Source organism: Nothoprocta perdicaria, unplaced genomic scaffold (genome assembly GCF_003342845.1).
Source record: "Nothoprocta perdicaria isolate Ctin4 unplaced genomic scaffold, notPer1 scaffold_229, whole genome shotgun sequence".
Classification (NCBI taxonomy): domain Eukaryota; kingdom Metazoa; phylum Chordata; class Aves; order Tinamiformes; family Tinamidae; genus Nothoprocta; species Nothoprocta perdicaria.
The window spans coordinates 225,053-252,905 of record NW_020455454.1 but is presented as its reverse complement, the minus strand read 5'-3'; positions in this window follow the sequence as shown (position 1 = coordinate 252,905).

The following is a 27,853-nucleotide window of genomic DNA, read 5'->3' as shown; positions in this document are numbered from 1 at the left end:
GAAAAGAAAAGAACTGATGAAATAGTACTCTTTAACTACCACACAGTGTTAAGATAAAAAAAAAGCTTCAAAGAAAGGCAGAAACATTTTGGCAGTCAGTCAAAAATATCCAATATTTACAAGAGCCAGCTCAATCTTGCTAGGATATTTTCTTCCTCTCCCAAGACATTACTCCTCAGAGCTCACACCAACAATTTACCTGTAGCTTCACTGCCATGCTTCCTCTTTTACATGCACAAGGGAAACAGCCTGCTGCACCAGTGTGCCCTGTATCTTGAACTGGAAGCCAGGAAGTAAAACTTCTGCAAAATGTTCCATTTTAACTGGAAACAGTCACACTATCCAAGTAGGAAGAAATCTGCTACAAATTAGCCATTTTCCTCCCGCGTTAATAGTTGGAGAAAAATAATTACATTTTGCAGTCATTCACATTATCCTTTTTTCCTTATTTTGGAAACTTTTCTCAAAGAATTATACTCAGATAATGTCATGTCAAGCCAATCACATGCACCGGGAGGAAGCAGAGGCGTAGACAACCCCTCCTGTAGCAAAGTATTTTGGGCTTAGACAGCCACAAAAAAAATAAAGGTGCAGAAGAGGGAAAGGGGAAGTTCAGAGAGCAAGCACAACCCAGCACTTGGAGAAGGACCAMCTTCAAATCGGAGTTATAAAGATAGAAGTATTGACATAGGGATTCCCTGGCTGTAGATAAAAGTTAAATCACTGCTGCCAGAGGTATCTTATCTGATACTCATAAATCAATTTCTAAAAAAAACATTATCTTGTCTTTAAAATTGTATCTGCTGGCAGGAATTCTTGAAGAGTATGCTCAGTTTGTTCTAAATAGATAATGAAGCAAGTTGTTAAGAGAATATTTTCGCAAGTTGTCCACCCCATTATTTTATTAAACTACCAGAAATGTCCACAGCAATTCTAAGAAAACCATTCTAGATCACTATATGACAAGCAGCATTTCTCAGGAGTGAGTCCCATAACAAGGGAACTGGGTCAGAGCACAGGTTCTGTTAGTTCACACTTTGTCTCTATCATAGATTAGTAACAGCTACTCAGTGAAAGAATGCAAGAAATGGCAAACTTGGTTAGTCATTAGATGACTAATCCTTCTCCCAGGATACCTTTAAACTTTATACTGATCTGTGGTCTMAACAAACTCCTTTGCTCCAGAAATTAAATCACCTTCATTGCGTAGGTCCCTCTCTGCATTGCAATTGAACTAGACAGAGAAGGCTCCTTAGACTCCCCTCCAGTGCCCTGCCCTTAACATGTTCTGATACATCCTGATAGGCTTAGCATCTCCTCCTCCCTGGTAGGGTTAGCATCTCCTCCTCATGAAGTACTAAGCCTTTGTGAGGCCAGAAACATCACCTCAGCAGGATATTGTGCAAGTGCAGGAGTCTACTCATATTAAACCAGTTACAAAATTAGCACCGTGGTTTCCTTCCTTGTTTACTCCATGCTTTTTTCTCCTACTAGCATAGAAGATGCCRCCTAATGTACACCTTCTAAGAGTGTCAGAATGTGCCCAGAGATAGTTTTGTTTTGGGCAGATCCCTTAATATAACTTTTATACAAGAGACTGATGTACTGCATTTGATTGCACAGGGTATGAGGTGCCTCCCACATATCCTYCAGTCTGCCTTGGAAACTTGGAGGTTTGCCTTTATGTACATGCATTTTAAAACTAAAACGATTAATTATTCACTGTCAGTGAAGTGATCCATGCTCAGTAGCCATGCAGATAGTCATTATGAGAATAAAACATATCCTGTTTGTTTTGAGGAAGGAAATGCATACAGACACTAACTTAGTAGATAATTTTAGAAACCTATAAGAATGTATTTGCAGCATAGATATTTGCCTTAGAGTGCCTGWATAACTAAGGAATAATTTTGTTTCATAAAGAATGATTAAAGCACCAATTTTTTTGACTAAACATGCATTTGAAACCCTCAGGCTGCCATGGACATTAAGCCATTAATTCATTATYTAGCTGTCAGTGTGGAAAAATGTCACAAGCTTACACGTTTAACAAACACTTCCAAATATTAAAGTAAATGGCCATATTTGAAATTTTAAACCATTACACARTTTTATTTATTAGATAGTGTAGACTACCTTTTGTACACACATTGCTTGCAATGTATCCTGGAACAATTTTATGTTGAACAGAATCTAATCATATTTTAAACTTAAATTTAAATAAAGAAAGAGAGAAAAGACCCCCTCAAGAGCTTCTGGGAAATCATTTACAAAAATCTCCGAGGCTCAGGTGAAACAAGCTGTGCTGTGGGATTTGAAAGATCTGTGGAAGTGTAAGCTATAAAATCACTTCATCTTGGATGCTTAGAAAGGTGGTTTGGGAAAGAAACTCTACTTTTTCAATGCCTCAGTGATATATGGCACTGACACTAATGGCTATAAAACCTTATTAGGGAGTGCTGTGAAACTCAAATATATGAGTTTCTTATGTGGAAAGATTTGAGTATTCACATTACAGTGGAAAAGAGGACGTGTCCACGTTCATCTCAGGAAAGTGGATTGATTCTGGCAATCTATTCGGGTATATACAAATATCTTTGCACTCCAGGACTTTGACAGAGACAAGCAAATGGCACAGCCCTCATTCTTAAAGCTCCGCCAAGACTTTCTGCTGATTTGATATAAAAYTTTCACTGAATCTAAGCTGTCTGGCCTTTAAAATAAGACATAACACTAACTGAGGTCTGGGCACTGCAAATTCGAGCAAAGAAAAGTGTCCGCTTAATTTTAGGACATCAGCTCCAGTCTGACTATGGAAAGCACTAATTGCTAAATGYAGTATGCATTAGATAACCCAACACTTTCACAGAAATAAGCTTAATGACAGTTTGAATAGTCTTCTCCATGAAGTAAAGCAGAGCACGGAGTAATAAACCCCTGACAAGACCCACAACGCACAATGCCTCAAGAGCTTTGGCTGCCCATGCCCAAGGCCAGCTCTGACTGCCTATTCTGTGCTGTTTGCTTGGGTACTGTGTCTCTTCAGACAAGGCCTCTTGGCTTGATTTGTCCYTACCTGGAGCTCCTGGTTCATTGCAGAGTGGCTCCCCTTGCTGCTCCCTGATATTCGCTATGTCAAAGCTCTCCCAGGGTAGGAGAGAAGGACCAGACTAGGACCGGACTAGTAGTGAATAAGYATACTTCTCCTAGAAGTCTTGCACCAAATAAGAAAGAAGGGCAACCCCTCCACAGAAAAGGAAGGAATCTCCAGCTGTTTAGGTATCAAGGTCTGACAGTAGCGTCAGGAATCTGAATTACAGTCATGCTAATACACACAAGTACACTAGCCCCATTAATTTTCCAGTCCAATCAAAGTCACTTTACTAAACACTGAATTTCACAGGATTCTTCCACTCCTATTTCCTTTCCATCTCCAAGTAACAGCTGATGCAGAAACCTTACAATGAACAGGGCATATATTCACAATGCTTTACATTCACTGGTTGCACAGCCACCTATGCACTATTTTGCCACTGAGCTCCCCATTTGCATCCTCTCTGCAGCATCTGTCACTCTAGCTTCTAAGTTCACTGTTACACTGCTACAAAGTTCACAATGTCAATGCAGACATCTTGGAGTGGCTGAGACCATTCCATTTCAGAAACCCTGCCTACAAGTATAACAGCTRAAAATACCAGCATTAAAAAAATGCTCTTGTGAGAGAATTGGTAAGAGCCTCAGTACTTGTTAGCTAGTACTGCAGACAGCTTGGAAGAAACTCTGGAATGCTTTTCCAGAAGCAATGTTTTTGCAGAAGAAGCATATATGTCCCCTACAAGAGCAGCTAGCACTACCTGCTCTTGAGAAAACCCAGAAAAATGGAAATGCTTCCCAAACAACAGGCCAGCAATGCAGAAATGCAAGATGGTTAGATCTCATTCAAAACAGCAAAGAAAGATGGTGTTCCACTGACTGCAACAAATAGAGGATGGATACTCTTTTGTCAGCCAGGGAACATTTTACCTTTAACTGGGCTGCATGTAGTCATTTTAAGGTGCAAAAATATCTGCTACAAGAAAGTTATCTCATCACAACTTCTGCTACGTTCTTCACTCTGGAATCACATCAGTGGCAAAACAAACTGTTATTACTGAAGCCCCCCAGCCAGTATAACCATCACTCTTAAGGTTAAAAAAATTAGTTTTCAGTGAAATGAGTTACTGTTTGCATCCTAGGAAATCASAGACAAGCAGAAAACATTTTTTATTGTCATCTCCAAAGTAAAGAAGAATGCTGTAAGCAATATCTTGTTAAAAATTTAAGTCTTGAAAAAATAGAAGCCTTAAAAATGTAAAATGTTACTAATACTACTTGGAGAAGCAATTTAAAAACATTTAACAGAATCTTGTTTTTGCTTTTAGACAAAGAAAAGGAGACTACATATTTTTGATAATGGCAGTTAACAGAAAAGATTCGTGGTTACAGAAAATAATCAGGTATGCTGATGGGCATATAGATTTGCAATTGTTCTTTAATATTGTGACTATACTGAATAAGTGAAACAGATTGCAGATGTATGTATTTATTGCAATTTGTCATGGTGAATTTTTCACTGTCACAGTGTAAATATGTGAATGAAATCTTGTTAAAACTAAAGCCAATGCTAAAACATCACTGGCCTCAATAGAATTAGACTTGTTTATTTATGTATGTATACATAAATACAGTAAAAATATTGTTTTCAGATATTCAGGTTCCATCCAAAAAGCTGAAGCCTGGGAGAATCTGAGGTGCTTAGGCCTCTGAAAATATATACCCAATAACTTAATGCCAAGATGCATCCATAGTCATAGCCTGCAGGTAGAGTAAACTATGTAAGTTAATAAGAGGGGGCTTTAATTTTTGCTTCAAACGAGCATTTAGGTTATAAMAGCAGGAATAAAAATTATATGAACAAAGAGAAGAATAGTTCAAGATTTCCCAAGAAAGATGGCCATTTATTGGACTGCTGGATTTAATTCTTCGCCTGTGAAGATGATAAAAATTCCATTGGCTTCATTAGACTGAGGACAAGAAGTGACTGTGGACTTTTTCACTAACATCAATTGGCTTTGAATCAGGTCAAACAGGAATGCTTTCATTTTGCATAAAAATAGAAAAATAATTTGCATTTTTGAAGGTTTACTTTAAAGACATATGTACTATTAAAATCCTAATGCCTTTAACAAGAATCAGAGTACTCGTAAGCTATCAAAACAGGAGTACAAAAGTAAAAAGCATTGGATAAATATTTATAGTGTCTCCCAATATTGCAAAACTATCATGCAACTGTATTTTTTTTCAAATAAAGAGAGCTAAATTAAAAAATTATATTCCCTTTTGCTTTGTGCTTTCCCAATTACCATATAAGCTTAAATTGTGGCTCTACAAAGATATCATCAGATACTTTAATTCCCACAAATGAACAGCTTAAATGAAGACAACAGAAATACAAGCAAAGTTAATCAGATATTAGTTTTACAAAATATTTTCCATCATCTTTAACTAGCAAGAATACTACTGGTACTTTCTGGTCCTCTTAATAAAAAATTAAGAGAAATGCACATTATAAGGACTCAGTATTGACAAGGAGTATGAGATCAACAGTTCAGACTCCTAGCCCCTATAATTTACATAGATAGGGAGTGTTTAGTCCTTCTAAGAATTTTGGACATTCCTCTCCTATGAAGTGAATTATGGGTTCCTTTTGCCTTTACACCTACAGTATATTTCTTCTGCAAAGAAGAATACAAATAAAAAGCATATTCAGTTTACACAAATTAGGCAAAAGAGGAAGCAGCAAAAATACAGATAAAATTTTTTAAACCTATAATCATTACCAAAGTGACGAGCAAATAGACAAAAATGAAGAATTTTATAAATCGTGCCCTTTCTTTAAAACTGTCTCCTAATTTTAATGCAAGTTTTATAAACCTAATTTTTTTTACTCTAACATCTCCTCTCTTCCTTCTGCAGAACTAAGAATTTTTTAAATTCTTAACTTGCTTGCTAAAGAGCTGAAATAAGTATAATGCTTTATTTGAATGCTTTCCTTAACAACCTTAAAGATAAAAAGGGCTGCTGAAGACTTAYTACTAAATTACAATATAGAACTTATTTCTTGATAAATAAACCTGTGAGATCAGATACAGGCTTAAAGGCAGAATTTGTCAGATACTTCTATGTTGTGTCATAGAAGGTCTAACATAATGGCAGTATAATTTCTTTTATTAGCTGTATTACAGTACCAGAATCAAATAAAAGTGAATTATAAGAAGTGGAAAAGACTGTAAATTTGGAAAACACACTGGTAGTTGCTTATATTTAAAATTTTGTCAATAGTCTCGTCTCTTGAGCGTAAACTCCAACATGAGACAATACAACTGTCTAGAAATTCGTAAGTAAGCACTGATGAATTTCATYCACATCAGTAGAGGCAAATTGGCTGAAAGTAACATCTACCATATTGAGCAAATACTGATATCTGTGGGCAGGGGAACCAAGATAACAAGTCTAACAGGAATCTGCGCTTTAGGTTTGGGATTTTCCAGAGAATTGCAAGSTACAACTTTCAATTCTTTTTTTTTTTCTAATAGTTCTGGCATTCGTAATATCTCCCATCTGCACAGATTCTCTCTTTTGATAATAAAAATGCTTTTCCATTCATGCAGATCAGTTACTGAAACCGATGAAGTACCTATAGTGGCATGCTTAATGATAGCTCACAAGTAGACTTTAAAGGAGCATTCTGCAAATCCAAGCATGATCTTCTGGTCATTCATTCACAGAATCATTAAGGTTGAAAGGGATCTTTAGAGATCATCTAGTCCAACCCCTCTGCACACACAGGGTCACCTAGCACATGTTATACATGTACATGTTATGTTTTCTTGTTACACAAGAAAATGGCCGTGAGGACTGCATCCCTGGCACTGCAGTTTGCAAAACTGCCTCAGCTCGAAGATCAGTCAAGGAGCTGGAACTACTTAGACCAGCCTCCAGGACCACCTGCCTCTATTAGATCAAGAACGTCACCAGTCTCTGGAATAAACCATCTTGGAAAGGTACAAAGCCTCCTTCTCCATGGGTTGGATTTGCTGTTCAACTCCAGACTCCCAGTTCATCTTTCACTGGTGTTGAGTAGTCTGAACAATGTTTGCCTTATTTATCTACTTTGGATGAGAAACAATTCCAAAACCCTCAGTACACTGCTAATTAGTCCCTTTCCCATAAGAAGAAAATCAGTTCTTTTCTGGTTTTTAACAGTACTCCAACAATGTGAGGATCTTCTTATCTGCAAGGCAATTACAAACCTGCAGTTCACGTAAATCTTCTCCTTATTTGCACATAACATTTATAGCATACGCTACATCCCTGTCTTCATTTAAATGTTTCTGTAWTTAAAGTCAATATTGCCAAAAAGATGTTACAAATTGAAAATAAAAATATTTATTTGCATGAATAAACTTGTAATTACTTGGACAATATCATTCAAATATTTTTTCCTTAATTTATATCTAGGTATAGAAAAACTCAAGTATAAATCAACTCAGGCATGGAAGAGAAAAATGGTTTTGAAACATATCCAATAATTTAAACTCACGACACAACTTTACATTTATTTTTCTTTCAAAGCAAGAGGACAATCATTGTGAATACACATCCTTCCACATGCAAAGACATGTACTGCAAGAGCACAACTCAGCTGCTCAGTACAATGGAAAACATGCTCACAGGCTGATGTACTGCTTGAAAAATCAAATAAACAGATTGATACTCATCTATTAAGCCACTCTCCATGACCAACAAGAATTCCAGGTGCTATTATGTTCTGCAGTTTCCATTGTACCAACCTCACCACAGAGGTAGGAAATTCTTATTTCTACCTACTCTGCAGGTTGGTGTTTCAGCAGCAGCATTCAGCACAGCTTCCCCTCATCTTATCACATTAAGTTAAGTGAATTATAAAGTGAATTCACTATTTGACTCAGAGAAATGCAAACCGGGAGAGTGGAGCATAGAGAGAAGAAAGGGGCTTCTGTTACATACAGATGACTACTTCTTTCACAMATTTTGTAAGTCTAGTTCAAAATATAAATCTGAAAATACTATCTCTGTTTATGTAAACCAGAAGTTATATAGACTCCCTGATATCAGACTATGTTTTTAAGTCCAAATTCAAATGAGTCATTTCTTCTTACCACCTGGTTTCCAGACTCTTCATCTGCGACTTGGTTTGCTCTGGGAGCTCGTCTGCTCATCTGAAATTTTGGGTACTATTTGGCAATGCATTTCCCTTCCAGTGCTTTTCATTCTCTTCCCTTGGTGGTCCTTCATCTAAGCCCATTCAAAGACAGTTCTGCTTGCCAGGTACTCCATGCCCTTGAGCTGTGTTACATCATTCACAACTGCAAATAGTTTGTAGTGATCTCTCTTGGCTCAGCTTTAATAGGAAGGGTGTAGAAGGGACCAGKGATTCTGTTTCGGATTTTAATGTTTGGGTTACTCATGTCTCTACAGAATTGCATATGGCTACAAAACAACCACTGAATTAAATTTAACCTTAATATAGGAAGTTCATGTTCAGTGAGATATGTTTCATGCTATGCCTGAAATAAGCTACAAAACACTTGCATTAGGCCCTTCAATGGTAAGCATTTATTTGGACAACTACTATGTTTCTGTGATTAATACAGTCATCTAGCTTCAGTTTTCCATACCTGACCTCTAAAAGTACAGAATATAAAGTCTTTCCAGAAAGTCTAGACCTAACTACTGCTGTGGCCAATAACTAACAGATATAATAATAATCTGTTATTATTTAACAGGCAAAGAAAGTCAAATTTTGGTTGAAGTGGCTGAAGCAAAACAGGCCTCTTTGGAGTATTTCTGACAGAATCTAAGCCATATTTCATGTCAGGCATTTACAAGCATAGCTATATCTTCCATGCATTAAGGCAGAAGAATAAGGTTCAGCTAACATCAAGGTTGCAGAAAAGAAATTAAGAAAAAAGTTGAACAAATACCTTGAGCTTTTCAGAACGAAAAATCCTCTCAAGAAACACTCTTGAATAATAGCAAAGGTGAACCTGTTAGTTTCAGCACTTTGTTTGATAGATGATTCAACAAAAATTCTCAAAAAGAACCTGCCCATCATGCTCTTTAAACAGAAGAAAGCCATGTCACTCTCATGACTCTGGAAAATTTACATCAGCTATTTGAACATATGGTGAATAGAGCATAATTTTTGACGGATAAATTTTGGTAGTCTCAACTTTGATATAAAACTTACAAAACTGAGGGTATTGTACTGTGACATGATGAGAAAGGAGAAAATAGGAAAAGAGAAAGCAGTTTGAGCAGACAGTAAAAGGCCTAAGCCTGTGACCAAGTCAATGTTGTTTGTCCCAAATAAAGTAGCACATAAAGAGGGTCTAGTGTTCTCCCTGTTTGGTATCTGTGCTGACTCTTTTAGCCAGTGCTTAATATATTATGTCTTATAAAAATCACATACAGTTTGCTAAACCTATGTATCAGACGAAAAACAAATACAAAAACCTGGTTCCCCTTAGAYTGTTATCTGTATTAAATAATGGCCAAATGCTTTGCTGGCTTAATTCCATTAAGTTCAGTGGAGTCCTGCCAGGAAAGAATTTGACCCTAAGCATTTAATGAGCCTGTTACTTAAAAGATTAGGGGCCAGATTCTCCTCTGATATCAGCTGGTGCAATTTCATTGGCTTCCATGGAGCTATGCCAATTCACAATAGCTGAAGATCTTGACTTAAAATAGAGTTACTTTTGTTCTAACAAGAATRTGTGTCTCATATCTATTCAACTTCTCAAACATTCCTGTAAGGAACAAGCCTGGCCTTTATTACATCTCTATTTGTGCTATTCACACTGAGGTTTCTGCTGTCTGGATGTATCAGCCTAACAGTGTGGCCTTTTTTTTCCTCTTTTAAGCTTTTCAAGAATTCTGCTAAATCGTGCTCTAAAAGTCTTATTTAGTCTGGCTTTGACTGCTAATCATTTGTGAACATGAACACACACACACACTCTTAAAAATTCATTCACTCCAGTTGCTGACCCCACAGACACATGATCCCTACAAGCCATAAACCTACTCTAATTGCTGGTGCTCTAACCTACACACATTCACACACCCCAAAAAATAAAAATCTAAAATACATACATATGTAATAGAGAGTCCCTGACCCAGGAAAAGAGTTAGATAATGAATTTAGCAAGAATATAGATCAGACTGTGCTGATCAGGCACAGATCATCGCCAGACAAGCATATTGAGGAACAAACTGCTTACATTTGTCCAGACCATTTTATCCCCCATCCTTCTCTTTATTGCTAATTTCCTTCACCGAAACCACCTCAACCCCTCCCTTTCCTCACCTCTGTTTCCCATAATAAGTCTTCTGCTGTCTGAAAAGCTCTTTTCACTGAGTGTCATGGCTCCTGGGATTGATGACATCCTGAGAGAGGGTACCCTTTACTCTGAGTATCTAACTTGGTTTCCCCAGCTGCTTTTGTGCTTCTGTGCTCCTTACAGTATGTGGAGATGAGCCTAATGGGCCTGAGAGCAGCCCATCCATCCTTTTGGATGAATTCAGGTTCCCCACCTATCATTTTCTCTATATGGTCCTTTGGGTGTGCATACACAAGCTTTTTATCAACATAACCTAAACATATTRAATTTGTATTATCTTCTAAAGACACCTCATGTGATCTTGGACCTAAATTCTCAAAGAATTTTCCAACTTTCTATCATATTTGCTACTTAAACAGTATTTAATAGCCTATGTGGAAAACTTAAGTATCTTAAGCTTGTATTTTAAAGTTAAGATTGTAAAAGACATAATCTATTCTTACAACCTATCTCTATAAAGCTTAGCTTTTCTTCTTTCACAGAAAATGATCTTGCCTTGAAACAGAGCTGTAATGCAAAACTAATTATGTACAAAGAACACTCTCATTCTCTGATGAAAGGTTATTATACTGCATCCAGTGACATTCAAAAGTGATCTTCTGCTTTTGTCTGTTACTGAAGAACACATCAGTTAGGTGTGCTTACCACTTTTGCTCATGATTTATAACATTTTGGATCATTAGTGCAAAAGCTAACTCCAGTCAAAGGCTTTAAATTAACAACAGTTGTAAAATACAATAAACACCCCCCACACTTTCTTCCATTTGAGCTGTTTGATTTAATGTAAGCCTGACATTTCCGATCCTTTTGAATGTGCTGGAAAGAAGAAAGCCAAACTATCAGCTGATGTAAATCAGCCTTGCTCCACTAAAGGCAATTTAAACCTCTAAAGATATCCTCTTAAAAATAACTTGATTCATCCTTTGACTAAAGGGGCAGGATCATGCAAATAACATCCTGGAGAACTTTAATGGGACTAAGGTTCTGGTTAGTCCTTCTGCCAAATTTCTGTTTTGGGTAGATTCTAAGCATACAACAAGCTGAGAGTTTCAAGATAAAGGAAGGGGAGGAAATGAACAAAAATAGAAAGCATTAGATTGTTTGGGAAGACTTTAGAAAATTCTCAGTAACTGAGAGGAAACACGCAGGCTTAATGCAACATCAAACCTGGAAGATTTAGTGGCTGGAGAGTCTGTAAACTTGTAGGCACAGTATACTGTATTGGTCAATTGAAAATATTTCACAAAATTATTTTAATCATTCTAAAACATGTTGATGGAAACTCTGTATAGGAATTGTCATATCATCTTCAGCTAATTGAAGATTTTTCTGAAAAGAATGAAGAAAGTATGCAAACAGTGCATTTATGTAATAAGAATGGTTAGCAATATAACATTAGGGCACTCCAGGGCATGTTTTATTGGTTCATTAAATCTTGCCTCAGGTGTGTTCTACTACTCGAGGCAAGTATTAATGGACCAATAAAAAAGGCCCTGGGGTGTCTTAATGCCATAATACTATGGCCGTCTACATTTAAATTAATTTTTAAAATAGCTTTTAAAAATAATTTTCCTTAGTATTTAAAACGTCCTTCTACTATTTAAAAATTTGTAGCAGAAAGATAAGAAATGGCTAGAAAATCAAGTCAGAAAAGCCTAATGAAAACAAATATTTTTGAACAGTAAAAATGTTAACCTCTTCTATGTCAAATGCTTCCCTCGTRTTTTAGAGTTCCCATTTCCCTTGTTTTCTCTTCCACGTTCATATCAGAAAACYTCTATGAAAGGCACCTAGCCTTTTGATCTCTTTCCCTGCTCCCCCTACCTGAATGCATCAAAATCAAACTATTCTTCAAAACCTTGATTTCAATGAATTCAATGAAGATAACCTGAGTATGCTTGGATGACGGTATATGTAAAGGTTCCTATGGAGGTCATCTTGTTGCTTTAAAAATAAGCTTTTATTTGGCTGTCAGAATTTAACTTAGTTTATTGCTCCTGAAAATTGACTAGACTACTTTAAATCCTTCTCCTTTCCTTTTTTTTTGTCTAAAAAAAAATGTGATCTGATAGCTAAGACACAGATTAAGTAAGTCTGACTGCCTCCAAGGATCTGCTGTCTGACCTGCTGTCCCCATGGAGGAAAATGGCATTTTGGATCACCAGATAAAGTATCTTATTATTATTATTATTGTTACTATTCTCTATATGAATTTTAGGGCTGCCTTAGGAGGCAATGTTAGGAGGCTGTTAGGCTCCCTTTAAAATGCAAGCCCATTTCCAAGATAGAAAGACCAGACTGTATGGCTGTAACTGCACCAGTAATACAGTACTCTTATGGCTTCACTGGGCCTCAAGAGCACTTGTTGCTTCTTTTTCTGCCTTATTTTTCCTTCTGAGAATGCATTAGGCAGAGTAGAAGTGTCATGCAGGCAGCGTGAAACTCCAGGTAGAMAGGAGACTTTGCCAGCACCCTGCTGCTGAAATCAAGCAGAGTAGAAATGGCTAACCTAAGAAAGAGAAACCAAAAGTATAAATGAAGACAAAGTAATTTTTTTTTGAAATCCATATGCCTGTTTAATTAGAGCAAAAATGACATCGTCATACGCAAGTGTCTTAGAACACTCCTTTACCCTAGCAAATGTTTTGTATAAACAATAGAACTCCACCTTCTTAAAAAAAAAGATAATTTCCAATGGTGCAAAGTGCATTGGAAGTAGAAAGTAGAGAGTAGTTGCCTAAGCAGTTTTGAGAGTAGTTYAGTTGCCTAAGGCTGGTGATGAAGACCTGCTAGAGAATGAGCAGGTGGCACAGACTCGACTGCAAGCGGGATATCGCTTCCATGGGGAACCCGTCACACACCTCCTGCCGGACTCAGCTCACATTCATGGTGACAAGAGTCACTTTAACTTCTAACGCATTTACAGAACACCTTTCCTGTAGCTGTATTTTTATCTTGGACATTTTAAATGACATGTATATGCCCCATTCAGCACATTGACATCTTTCATATCCACTTACACACACTTACATACCTCCACAATGAATGCTGACACTTATACTCACACTTACTAGAGACAACAAAAGTTTCACCATTACTTTGTGACTCTCTCATACATTGAATATTATCTTCCTACTACTACAAGCAAAAAGACAAAAGTTATTCTTAACTAACACGAAGCAGGAAGGCCAACCTGCCAAGCTTCCTCAGACTATATTCAAACTGATTTTGCATCACCATTCTAGTGCATGAACATTAACAGCTCCAAAACTGAATGCATTTCCAATTGGATTTTTATGTCCAAAGGTATAAATCTTTTCCAAATAATAGCCTAGATGCATTATACAATCTATGTGAGAATATACAGACATTACAGATTCACAGGTGTTATAATACTCTGTAAGGTATCAGCATTGCCTTTTGTGCATAAAGTGTTTCCAAATGAAACACAGGAGTACAACTGCCTTTTTTTTCTTTAATTCTCCTCACTAATTCCACAAAAATATCCCACCTAGAGCTGTATTTCTAGTGCAACCACTTGAATTCACATTAGATTTATCTCACCCTATAAAAGCACAATTCATTAAACAGACTGATAAAACTGGTCTGTTTAAGGCAATTTTATCACAGTCATTTCAATTATTTAACACTGCTTTCTCAAATCAGTAGTTAAAGCCTTCTTTTGACAAGTATTCTTTAAATAAATGAGCTGTAATTTAAACAATGAGAAAATAATGACCCAGAACAATATATACAATTAGAGAGATATTTTTCAAAATATAAATGTTCATTCTTTTTTGTAAGTGATACACAATGTATTAGGCAATGAACACTTAAACATTGAGCTGACTTTCACAGTTCATGGTCGAATCATTCAAAGATCTTCTAAACTGTGCAGTAACTTCTAATTGCAAATTTTGACAAGCTTTTATCACAGAGACACTGTTGAACAGCTTAAGAGTGTCCAGCCCAACCTGTCTAATTAGATGCTCAGGAAAGAAATTATGAGAACATTACACTGTTGCCATGAAGCCAGAAGATATTTTAATTATTCTGTGCATTGAGTTGTAGGGGATTATTTCAATAGGACTGCAAGGACTGCATCTTTCTATTAAAAAAAAAAAATGCATAACTTTATTGAAATCAATAAAAGAGCATAAGTGTGAATTTTTAAAGATCTAACAATCAGCAAGGACCACTCTGTTAGTCTTGAAATGTTTTGGACATACCCTCCCAATATTACCTGTATTCCATCTTGTATCTGGAATGCTGAATCAAATTTTAGACACAAGAGGAAAACACTATACCAGTCCCATCCTAAGTAAGTTTACAAATCTTTCAATGAAAGAAAGACAGATTTAGTATCCTATCAGATACTTCTTTTGATTCAGTCATGAATTTCTAAACTTTTCAGCACACTGAAGCATAAGTATGAATGTTTCCCAAGTTCAAAGACTAAATCAACCAATCTTTACAATATTTTAAAGTGAGAAACAGGAGAAACAGCCTTCATCCAGCACTGCAGCCAGCAAAGGCTTCTGCAAAATTGTTCCTTCATAATAATAAGCATAAATATTTGGTTGCATCAAATCCTCAGATTTCAAATGCCAATGGGCCAAAATTATGTTTTAATATAAGAACAGAAGCTTGCTCTCATGGGAGTCAATTATTTTGGTAGCAAAATAATCTCKACATTTGCTACCCCTGAAACTCCATTACCACCCAGGCACCCCTGGAACCACTGTTAAATCGCAATAACATTTKACTTTCCAAGGAGCTTCACTGAAGTTATTGGAGCTGCTCCTGTAGCAATATACTGCTTACTCTGAGTGAGCCTGGCAGAATTTGATCCTCATTCACACTCAAATCATCACTGTCATTGCCATCATTTGATTTGAAACGGGACTGCTTCCATCATTGACAGCCATTTTAAACTTCTGAGAAATACTCATTTGTCATAAATGAATCTGAAAACTTTTAGACTTCTTATCTCCAGGCTCAACTTCTGAACACAAATACCCATTTTCTTTTCAAAGCAGTTAGTTTTTGACATTGACAAGAGAGGCCTAATATTACTGACATTAGAAAGAAATGTTATTTATGTACTGAACCTTACGTTTGCCATCAGTTGCTGACATACAGCCTTTGAAAGTTAAGCAGATTGTAACATGGTCTCCCTGTGCAGCATAAAACATATTCTGCTAAATATAAAAAGAGTGCACACATACGCGTGCGCACACACACACACATATATATATATACATGCAGTAAAGATTAGTTATGGAAGAGCTAAAGCAAAGACAATGCCTTCTGGGTTAACTGAGGAAATGTAATTTCTATAATGAATCTTTTTTTCTTTTTTCTTTTTTTTTTTTCCCCTCTAATCCTTAATAGTTTAGACCCAGGCAATAATGTAGAAGTTTTGGCAACATAAAGTAGACAATGACAATACCATGAAAGAGAGAATGGATCCCAAACAAATCAATGTTAAATAGTCAGACATCAAAAGAAAGCACAGAATTGTTGCTTTAGGAAGGAAAAAAAAGGCACACCATTTTCAATAACCATCAGCTCAAAAAAAAAAAAAAAAACACACAACACAAAACCACCATTAGTGTTTATTGATGATAACTATATATGTTTCTGTTAGTATTGCAGAGCCAGTCATGCCATAGTAATGTTTATTATTACTCTTTGTAGCTTTAGGCATCTAGAAGCTCACTATGTCTATCCCTTTTTCATCATTTTAAAAAGATTAATCTTTAGACAATGATCTGTTCATATCGTTAATCTTAGTCTTGAACTTGTTTGTTGCTCTTGCCCTGTAATGAACAGTAACACAAAACACGCCTTGCCTCCCAAAACAGCGGGGACCTGATCTGTGGGACACTGCACTTGGAGTAATTTTTCACTACAGTGCAAAATAGATGTAAAATGGCAACCTATGTGAGACAGCCTGTTTCTCTACATCACTGCCCTAGTTTTACACTAACACAATCCCATTTATGTTAATATAAATGCTGTCAGAGTAGAAAACCACAATGGCAAGGTATCCATGCACTCCATGAAACAGACGGTTGTGTGGTGAGCAGGACACTAGTGTGTCAGACAGTAGCAATGACATTTTGAGTTTTTCTTAAAGGACTCCTCAAGTGTTCAGTTTCTCACATATTCCCTCCTCAATAGAAGCTGCAGAACTTACCTCTCTATGAAAATTATATAAATGCTACCCTCTCATTTTCCTCATTTTATACTTATAATCTCTACTAGAAATTAGAGAAAATTTTCCTTGTCCCATAAAACATTGACAAATAACTTTTTATTTTTCTGAGATTTGGCAGAAACTCAAACCAATAGAACTTGGCAATAAAAACTGAGGCATAATATTTCCCATCACTTTTTTTTTTTCCTAGAGAACAATTTTCATGAAAAATAAAAATTAGTTCAAGAGTAAGTTCTCCAGATATCAAAACTGTTCCACCCTGTTAACTCAGGTCTAGCAGGGTCTATTCTCCCACATAAAGAATAATAATAGTGCTTCAAAATCCAGACTCTGACCATGAGTGAGTGTGGTACTGCTCCTCAAAACTGCTGGTGACTGCAGTGCCAATCTATCTGAGCTTGGGTATTGCAAAAAGGCTACTTACTTTTTTCTTCGTCTAAGGATATCTCAGCTCCCTAGATTCAAGGTAATGAATTTAATTTAACTGAATTTAATAATGTGTATTTCAGATAGGCACAACTCATCTTCAGCATATTCAATTTAGCAAATAAACTGGGAAAAAAAAATGACACTAAGGTACTGAAACTCTAATGACAGGAAATAAAACTTGTACTTGAAAGATGTATTATTATTTTTACTATTCAGTTTAGAACATTCCTTCACAATCTTTCTGCCAGAGACTGTTAATTTCCCTTCCTGATTTCCTGGCTGGATCCACTCTCTCACATTCAGAAAAACTCTTCTGCTGTATTACCCACGCAGATGTTATACGCTTTCCCACATGAATAAAGCCAATATATGCATATATGCACATATCTTGTATTTCTCATATGTATACATGGGTGGGAAAACACTCTTTTCTCTCTCTTCACCATCAACAGCATACCTGCTAGGGAAAAATGAGGAAAAAGAGAATTCAGTGGGCTCATCGAACATTTACAGGAATCACACTGACTTTTCCCAGACCCTATAAATAAAGATTCCTGTTTCCAGGATTAGGCAAATTGGATAAAATCTTGGAGCGAAGTTTTTCTCTTTGTCACTCTATCACCCACTTAGTTAGTATAACATATGAGAGCTGCACAGCTATCTAAGAGCAGAATTTGGACCAAATTTGCCCCATACCTCTCATGCTGTAGAAAGCTAATTCTGTTTTGTATATCGAGTTGTGAGACAGGCCAATAAATACTGCTATATGTTCAGTTATGTCTCCTGAAATGAAGAGTATAAAACAGTTTTCCGTCTTCCCTTTCTAAAGCACTGACTTTTGGGATAAATTTTATATGGTCAGTCTCCAGCCAAATTTGAAATATATTAGCATTTGATCAAATTTCTTATTTATGAAAGAGTGGGGGGTAAAAATCATAGTAACATATTCTTCCACTAAATTTAAGACAAAATTCCCATTTACTTTAATGTGAGATAAAGGAAGAAAAGGAAAATGGATTCATGAATACCCTGGATTCTATTCCTGRCTTTGTAAAAAATAGTCTTTGCAACCTATAGATAAATCACTCAAGAGCCAGATTCAGCCTGCAGATATACAATTCAGAATTGAGGTTCATAAGGAGGTATATCTCTTTCCAGGTATACATAAGGGTCAGGAAGATGAAGCTAAGTGGTACAAGGAAYTAAGCCACATACTTCTCTGCAAGGTGCAAAAGAACAATAAACACTTTTCCTTAGTCTCTCCCCCTCATTTGGGTATCTAACACATGGTTGGATGTCAAGTTTAATTCCTTTGCTCTTACAACGGTAGTACAGGGCACCTGAAAGAAGTAAAAGTAATTGCAGTGATGGAACAGGTTATTAGCACACAGCCTCTAATCAATCTGTACCTACTTCCTATCTGTAAAGAGGAGTATGGGGAGAGAGTACAGAATTTCCCTGCAACTGTACTGAAATGGAGAACTAAGAAAGCTAAGTTTAATTACAGAAAAATAGAAGTGGACATATTTTGAAAAATGGACTTAAGGAATATAATGGGCTCCAAAAGCAACAATAATTTGTTTGCTTTGTGGTCATCTTGCCCCAATACTATTGTTTTCCTCCATAAAACTTATGTTATAATGTGATAMAAAAGATATAAAATCACGCATAGTTCTTTTGTTATTTCTTGCGTTTTTGAAACTGTTGACACCAGAATATTTGTGTTCATTGAAAAATTATATATATAATTATTCTCTCTGCATGAGAAGCAAGTCTTCCAAGAAAAAAATTATATGTGTTTTAATAAAAGATTCTGAACTTGAAAACATCACACACACATTTTAAGTATTMAACAGTGTAATTTCTTGTATAAATAAAATCAGGTTTTCTCATGATTTCACAGTCTTGAAAGACAAAAATAAACAAAAAGCTGGTACATTAAAAAAAGCACAAATGAAACAGAAAGAAAACAACTCATAACAACAGACTTACAATACCTGCTGCCTGATAGAGGCAACAACAGAAAAAAAGTAATCCACTCCATAGTAGAAAGGAGCTATCCAGCAAACCAGCATGGTCAAAGACCCTGTTCCAAGTTGGGTTTTTTTAATATTTAGACTATTAAAATATTTCTAAAATATGCAAGCAATGACTTTGAAAAGAAGTAATTGTGATATTAAATTTTATTGAAATTTCCCGGGCACTGATTTGTGTACAGGCTCCTATACTAAGTTCCCACGAAGCCATAAAACGTTTAAAATACTGTCTGTGCAAATGCAAAATTTATGAACTCACACATCTCTGGTTGATTTATGTGAAATAATAATGCACTATTTAATGCTTAAACATGGCTAGGAGCAATGCTAGGCTATCAAGATGTACAATGAAATAATAGATTTATAAGACGGATAACCTTCCTGCCTAGAGAAGCTTGTTTAAAGGTGTTGTACAGATATATTAAACTATATGTAATTTTATACTAACTTAATGCTGTAGGCCTATACTGCAAGCAGTAAAAGATTACTGCCACCGTATTTGCAATAATAAAATGATCTGGCTATTCAACATAAGGTATCAGAGGAGTGCAAAAAAATTCTTTACGATTTCAAACTTTTTACTCCTCTCTTTTGATTTAATTTAAACATTTAACTGCCACCCTTGCATTTCACAGCTCACTGTCATAAACTCTCATCTGATTTATCAAAATTGCTTTTGTTTTTTTCTCCAAGGGCAACATTCTGTCTTTCTCTCTGACATTAAATAACAACATATTCAATGATTTTCCCACTGAAATATACAGGAACTTGGAGCCTTTTAGGAACAGACTTCTGGTGGGGTAGTGCCACTATGACCTTGATGCAAGCGGTAGCTTTCATCCACTGACTATTCCTGGGAACACAAGGTAGCAGGATGTAGTCCATACTTAGACAAGCAGCATGCACTATTGCATATGGATTTGCAATATTAACTAATATTAACTGGATTGTATGCAAAAGGCAATATAGAAACAAATAAACAAAAAAAACCCCGATGCTTAGTTTTAAATATTTGAGATCTTGTATTTTTAATTTGATGACAGGTATCCCCTCAGACACTCATCTGCTGGCACTGTATCCATGGCCCTGAACAGAATATCTTCCCATGTTAAGATTTCTTCTCAGAGCAGTCTGCAGTATTCAGAGTTTGTTTTGGTTTGTTTTCTAATTTAGTATAAGATAAATGCCTTTAAATAAGAGAAAGCAGGCCCAACTCACTCAGTCTCTCCTCGTATGAGACATGCTCCACTCCCTTAATCATCCTGGTTGCCCTTCTCTGGACCCTCTCGAGAAGCTCCACGTCCCTCCTATACTGGGGTGCCCAGAACTGMACACAGTACTCCAGGTGCGGCTTCACCAGAGCTGAGTAGAGGGGCAGGATCACCTCCCTTGATCTGCTGGCAACACTCCTCCTGATGCAGGCCAGGATCCCATTGGCCTTCTTGGCCACGAGGGCACACTGCTGACTCATGGTCAACTTGGTATCAACCAGGACTCCCAGGTCTCTCTCTGTGGAGCTGCTTTCTAGCAGGTCAGCCCCTATTCTCTACTGATGCCTGAGGTTATTCCTCCCCAGGTGCAGGACCCTGCACTTGTCCTTGTTGAACCTCATGAGGTTCCTCTCTGTCCAGCTCTCCAGCCTGTCCAGGTCCCTCTGGATGGCAGCACAGCCCTCCAAAGTGTTGGCTGCTCCATCCAGCTTGGTATCATCCTCAGACTTGCTCAGGGTGCACTCGGTGCCCTCGTCCAAGTCATCGATGAACAGGCTGAACAGCACCGGGCCCAGTACTGACCCCTGGGGGACACCACTGGCCTCCAACTGGACTCGGCCCCATTTATTACCACCCTCTGAGCTCTGCCATCCAGCCAGTTCTCAATCCACCTCACCCACCTCACCGTCCACTTGTCCAGACCACTCTCCCGGAGCTTCCGTATGAGGATATTATGGGAAACGGTGTCRAAAGCCTTGCTGAAATCTCCCCTCRTCCAGCCAGCCAGTCATCCCATTCATAAATTCAGAGACTTTATGCATGCTGGTGAGTTTTTAGTTACTCAAGAATGGTTTTGCTTAGCTCAAATCTGGAAAATAAAAAAAGATTTAAAAGAATGTAAGCACACTTGATGGGCAATTTTACTTAGTAGACCAAAAAAAAAAAAAAAAGGCCACATTTTTCTTTCTGTTCTTCTTGCCAAAGTTATTATTGATTGTTATTTTGTACCTGTTCGATACTCACTCTCTCTCATGASAGAGCTCAGAGACCACGTTCAAGTCTTTACATACTAGTCAAGTGACTCTAAGTTTCGATAAACAACCACTGGTTTAATGTGAGACATATTAGGCCAAATACAGAAGGAGATGTAAGAAGATAGGACAAAACCCAGGCAGATCAATGGAGCTCCAAAATAAAATCAGGATGAAATATCTTCCCATCTATCAGCTATTTAACTTAAACTGTTCTGTTTGGTTTAAAAGTTTTCCAAATAACTGTATAACTGCTTTGCCACATACACACAACTGTCACAGTATGAGTCATGCTATGCCAGAGTCCAGCTGAGATTCATGAATTAAGCCCTTCTGAAGTTCTCAACATCAGGGCACAGCCAGAAAGAAGGACAGGATTCATCGCATCTGATTTTAGACATTTACAGTGCAGATGTACATGAACAGAAGTTCATGAGCTAAGCAGTGGTAAATCTAGTTTTGTTCTACCARTGTTTTAGATGAAGGTCAAGATGAATGATAACCTCAAGTACCTATAGAAACTATAGGGCCAGATTTAGAATTTTATCTTGTAGCAATCTAAAGCACGGTGCAATTAATTCCACCTTGAATTCTTAACAGGGTTTAGCCTTTGGTCAATATTTCTTTCCTGCATTCTTAGACTGAACTAATATAAAAATACTTTGTGATGTGGTAACAGAATCTCCCCAAAGTCTCTATTTCTCAAAAGGAAAAAGAGGAACAAGAGATCTCTCTTGATGCAATGACTATACTGTGAGTCTGAATTGAGACATACTATAACACACTCTCAATCTTTCCCAAGCTTGTGAAGCTTCTGCTGCCAGCTRTGAAGAAGAGCCTCTGTATTCCCTAACACCAACATGCAGAGCACAACYGATTCTGGATTACACTGAATTGTTCCTTTGTCATGATCAGTTTTCAAGTGTTCTACAGACTTCCAGCTGAATCTTCTCATACCCAAGGAAGATAGGGAAATATTTTTCTGTCTCCTTGTAAATGGAGGRACGAAAAGACAGGTTTTACAGGCTGTGCACTTAAAACTGTTTACTACATTTGATTATCTTAGTTCCCGGATTCAGATTTTGGGACTCTCAAAGAATAACTTAGAATGGTAATGCGTATCCACAGCTCTGAACTCAACTMAACAGGAGCTGAGATAATTCATCTTCTGTGAAAATAATGTGGAAGACATTTCAATGCAAAGGTCCCAAATAGTTACCCCTATTGAAAAATATGTTCCACATTACACAATACACAAGTATTTCTGAAGTTGATCAAAGTTTTCTCAAAATCACTAATACAATTTTAATACTTATTAGGAGAAGATCCCTTAATTCTGTGAGAATAGCTGTTAGAAAGATATGCATTATGGTCTTTTGAATATGCGCATCTCCAGCAGTAGAAATAAATTACCAAATAAGATTGATCAGACAACTCCGATTTTAAATGAAATGCCGTATGAACTGAAAATGTAACATATGCCAGACCATACCTCATACAAAAGTAGTCAGTCTTCCTGCTTGAGCAGGAAGGTTGGACTAGATGATCTGTAGAGGTCCCTTCCAACCTTAAATATTCTGTGAATTCTGTGAATTCTGTGAATTCTGGGTATTATAACAAACAACAGTGCCATTTGAATAGTGGAACATATTACTTATTGTACAAAATATATACTGTTCTAGACAGTTCCTATATTTAAGCAAAATTCCCAGCAACTTGTGAATTCTGTGAATTCTGGGTATTATAACAAACAACAGTGCCATTTGAATAGTGGAACATATTACTTATTGTACAAAATATATACTGTTCTAGACAGTTCCTATATTTAAGCAAAATTCCCAGCAACTTTCTTAAAGCATGCTGTAAATAGATTTTTTTCCCACCGATAAAAATGGCACAGGCTGCCCAGAGAGGTTGTGCAGTCTCCTTCTCTGGAGATCTTCCAAACCTGCCTGGATGGGACCCTGTGCCCTCTAGATGTCCCTGCTGGACAGGGGGGTTGGACTAGATGATCTCTAGAGGTCCCTTCCAACCTCAACCATCCTGTGATTCTGTGTGATTCTGTAAAGCAAGGAATATTTGGGTGAGGGCTATATGTTGATAATGTTAATATACTCACACTTTAAATCCTTTCAGTTGTTCTAGGATATACTGAACAAGTATTTCAGCACAAAGGTGAATATATGCCATATTAACATTGTGAGAATTAACTGCAGACATGAACTAAATGCTAAAGTATATATATGTGTTCCATATTTATATTTTTAGACATATACATACTTATATATATGTAGACAAATATATATATTTAGACAAATATATTTACCACTTCTTGCTTAATCCTCAAAATAGACCTCATCAAAACATATGTCAAATTCTAAAAGAAATCTGATCGTTATCTCATCTAAATCCAAAATTTTTCTTCAATTTGAGCCATTTTTAGTTAAGACCCCTAAACTGTTTATATTCTTATATGTATAATAATAAAATTAGCTGAACTTTCTAAGAAAATGCTCCATTAAGCTATGACCAAACATGTAAAGTTTCAGAGCCCAGGAGGGAATTTTCTGCAAAGTTGCAAGCAATCGAATGTTTCCACTACAATTAATCGTGTGCCCTAGGAAATACCCATCTCAGACAATTAAATTTTCTTCTGCTTATGCTCAGTACAGCATTTTTGATTGGTCATAATCCTTGTTCGACTTCATTTTCTTAAAGTGGTTGGTCACACTAACAGCATTTCCATGTCACTTCACAATGTTATTTCATTAGCATGTTTAGTATTTTCACAGTTGCTTAAAGTTATAGTTCTACAATCACTTTTAGGGAACTAGATAGAGTCTGTTCCAYGGAATGCCAGGTCTTACACCTCCAGTTGACTTAGTAATGGCAAATGGCTGATCTATTCGGTACAACTGAGAAAATTAATTAAATTTCTCAAAAAAAAAAGATGATTTTGGCATAATATAAATAGTACCTAACGTTCCATGACACAATTTCAGATCAAAGGCTATTTATTTATGGTATTTAGGATATACTGATGCAGTGAGTACAACAGTAGATTTTTTACAAGACAAGGGTCTACTCTGTCTAGTTTCTATTCAAGCCCATTGACCTCTATGAAAAAGCTCATCAGCTGAATTACACATTTCAGTATTGATCACTTTTATCATTTCCAGCAGTTTTAAAGTAGCTGAAGCAAACTGGTAAACAGAAGCCTGAAAACAAATGAAAAACACAAGACACCTTGACATAACACACTAATGCATTCCAGTGTCATGCAAAATGTCAGGCCTTGTTGCCTCAATGTATGAGGGGCTTCTGCAATTCATCTCAGACCACAGAAGCATCCTGACACGTGAATAATCTCTGGCACACAATGAAGCTCAACAAGTAAAGGCCAGTTCAAAAGCTGTGGGTTTTTTTTTTTTTTTTTTTTTTAACAGAAAGTTACCTTGATATTTAGGCATTTCTTAAGAGGTGGATTAAAGTTAAAAAGCTAGGAAGAAGAAATTACAATAGCATGTTTCTCTTTCCAAGCTCCACCACTTTTTGCAAAGAGTTCTAGGGTAAGTAAACAATACTGTATTCCTCTGCACATCAGCACAACCGGTTGTCTTCCAACACTAGCAAAATGATCTGTGAACTAATTCTTCCTCCCTTCACCTACTGCAAATCAGGGACAATAAAGAGTTCAGGCAGCTGTTGGAAGTTAGAGAAAAGTGCCTGGGTTTCTTCCTGCCAGTCTCAATGGCAACTGCAGGAAAGGGACAAAGGAGGTTCCCTGTGCCAAAACTAACTTTATTCTAAAATACTATGGCTCCTACAAAGTAATTAAGACATCAGTATCTTTTATAAACAATTTCTGCAAACTGAGGGAGGATAAAATTCTTGCCCTCTTTGAATCAGTGAAACTCAGCATCTGGAATTATCTGCAAAGAAGTTTCTGTGTAGTGAAGCATAATCATTTGTTTCTGGCAGCAAGATTCCCATGTTTAAAGCCCCTAAAAATATGGGCCATTCCTTACTGACTATACTCCTTTCTCTGCAGTTTGGAAGTCCTCTGGGTGTATGAATTACTTGTGCCACAAAAACTGCATTAATATGAATCCAGGATGATCCACACGAACACATTCATTTTTGCAGTCACTGCATATCTCAGGCACTACTACTGAAAATGATATTATTTTTGGTAGTACATGAGCAATGTAGAAGGAAACACTCTACATGCAAAGAAATCAAGTTAACAAGTCACTAATAAGCTACATTATTTTTTGGTAGTAAATGCTGAACATGATAAGCCCTATGTGATTTACAAGGTGTTAATATACCCTAAGGTAAATAAGTATATTTATGATCCTCAGGGAGTCCTGAGGTGGTTAGGCAGTTTTATATTAGCAGGTGGTTGCAATGCAGGAATAAAAACAAATTTCAAAGTGCAGAATCAAGTGGGTGGTTGATGCAGTGAGATGGTTCCCTCTTCTGGCCAAAACTGGAGGAGATTAAACTCTGATTCTACTTTTTGGTGCCAATTAGATAAACAGTAATATTAAAAATAAAAAGAGAAAAATATCAAAAATAAAAACATCAGTCCAATTTTGTGTTGCAACAAATTCAGTAAAGGTCTTTTCTGTTATAATTTCAGGAATTATTTCAGAGAACACAGTCTAATGAGGTAAATTTCAGAAAACTCTTTAAGGGGGGACAGGTACTGATCTGTGATGCTTCACATTTAGATCACATTACTGATAAGCAACGAAGCAATTTGTATCTGACTCAAAAAAAAAAGTATTAAGTATGCAAAAGTATTTATTAAGTATTCTTGAAAGGGAAGAAACTTTCTAAACCAATCCAAAAGACTATCTAATGGCATATTCATAACGGGAAAAAAAATCCTCTACTGACCCTGACTTACTGTGAAATTGCTCCCTATGCCTCTGCTGATACCAGTAGAAAGATGCAGTAGTGTTTGCAGCTAAACACAGAAAACAATGAGTTACTATGTACAGACAGTTTGAGCAAAAGTAGCTTTGTTATCCATCTTCAATTTCTTTGATAGCCAGTCTGCTTTAAAATTTATGGCAATACATGGCTCAATAATCATAAATTTAGTAGGAAAACAGGCAAAAAGAAAAGCCCTGAACTATTCCAGAATGTCTCCTTCCTATATATTCCATTTGAGAACCCCAATGTGCCACTAACAGTGCCATATTCAATCAATTGTATATATTATTATTTCACTACAAGGCAAATACTGAAACAATTTAATACATAAATTTGTACCAAGAAGTCAGGAAATACCAAGTAGAATTGAAAGAGCAACCAACTCCTAAGGCAATCAGTAAACTATTTAAATGAATAATTTTAAAGTTATATGTGTAATTGTCTGGTTTTATATGTTCAGAGGCTATTTTGGACCTCTTCCAAGGAAATAAGATCAGTACAATAAACAATGTAGAAACCATAGAAGATGCAGGAACTATTGATACTTGTTTATCACAGAAAAATGGTAGAAGAAAGAAAATTGTCTTAGGAAGCACAACAGTTTAGAATTGTATTAAAACTGCTTGAGAAGTCATCCAGAACACWAATGACAGCCGCTAAACCCTAGGATCTAATGCACAAGGAAATTTATAAACACCTACTTTAGCAAAGAAAAAATGAAAAACAACAAAGAAACAGCTGAAAAGATGAAAAAAAACTCTTTCTAGTTAACTCTAATCAAAGGAAGGTGCAATGGAAATGGAAATACTTGCACAAGAACCGAGTTTTGCTYTGATTCTAAAGTTCTAAAAGATAGTAAAGAGTTAGGGTTGATGTTAACAATCATGCTCAACTACTGAAATGGACACAGGAGCAGTGATAGATATTGGGGAAAAGAAATAAAAGGACGCATTTGGTACTTCATATTAGTTTGTTACAAGCAGAATAAGTTCAATCTTCTACCTGTTACGAACATCATCTATTTTTCTCTAGCTGAAATTTCTTGCCCATCCATTCCTCCTTTCATAGTATACCCGCGATATATTCCTGGAAGCCTCACTTCTTTGCAATCCCAAATGCTGCCTGCAACATCTTAACCAAAAACATCAAATATGGGAGTTGAGGTAGTGTGCCTYCAAACTCCTGCTTTTCGAGGACATTCTATTCCCTCTCCAAAGAGGCTTCCGGCTTTTCACCATCTTAACATCCCCTCAGCCCTAACTGCTACATAAAAAACATCTAACAGATTTCACTGTGCAATAGATGTTACTCAAGCAGGAGTCACCTGGTTAATGAAGATAAATTGGGGAAAGACTTGATAAAATATTTACCGTCTTCTCTTGAGCTTTAGGAATTAGACTCAGTTGAATTTCTGTATGCACACACTAAAGTTCTTTGTAAATGGATTGTCTCCCCACACACAACCAATGTTTAACCTGTAAGAACATCACTCCGGTCT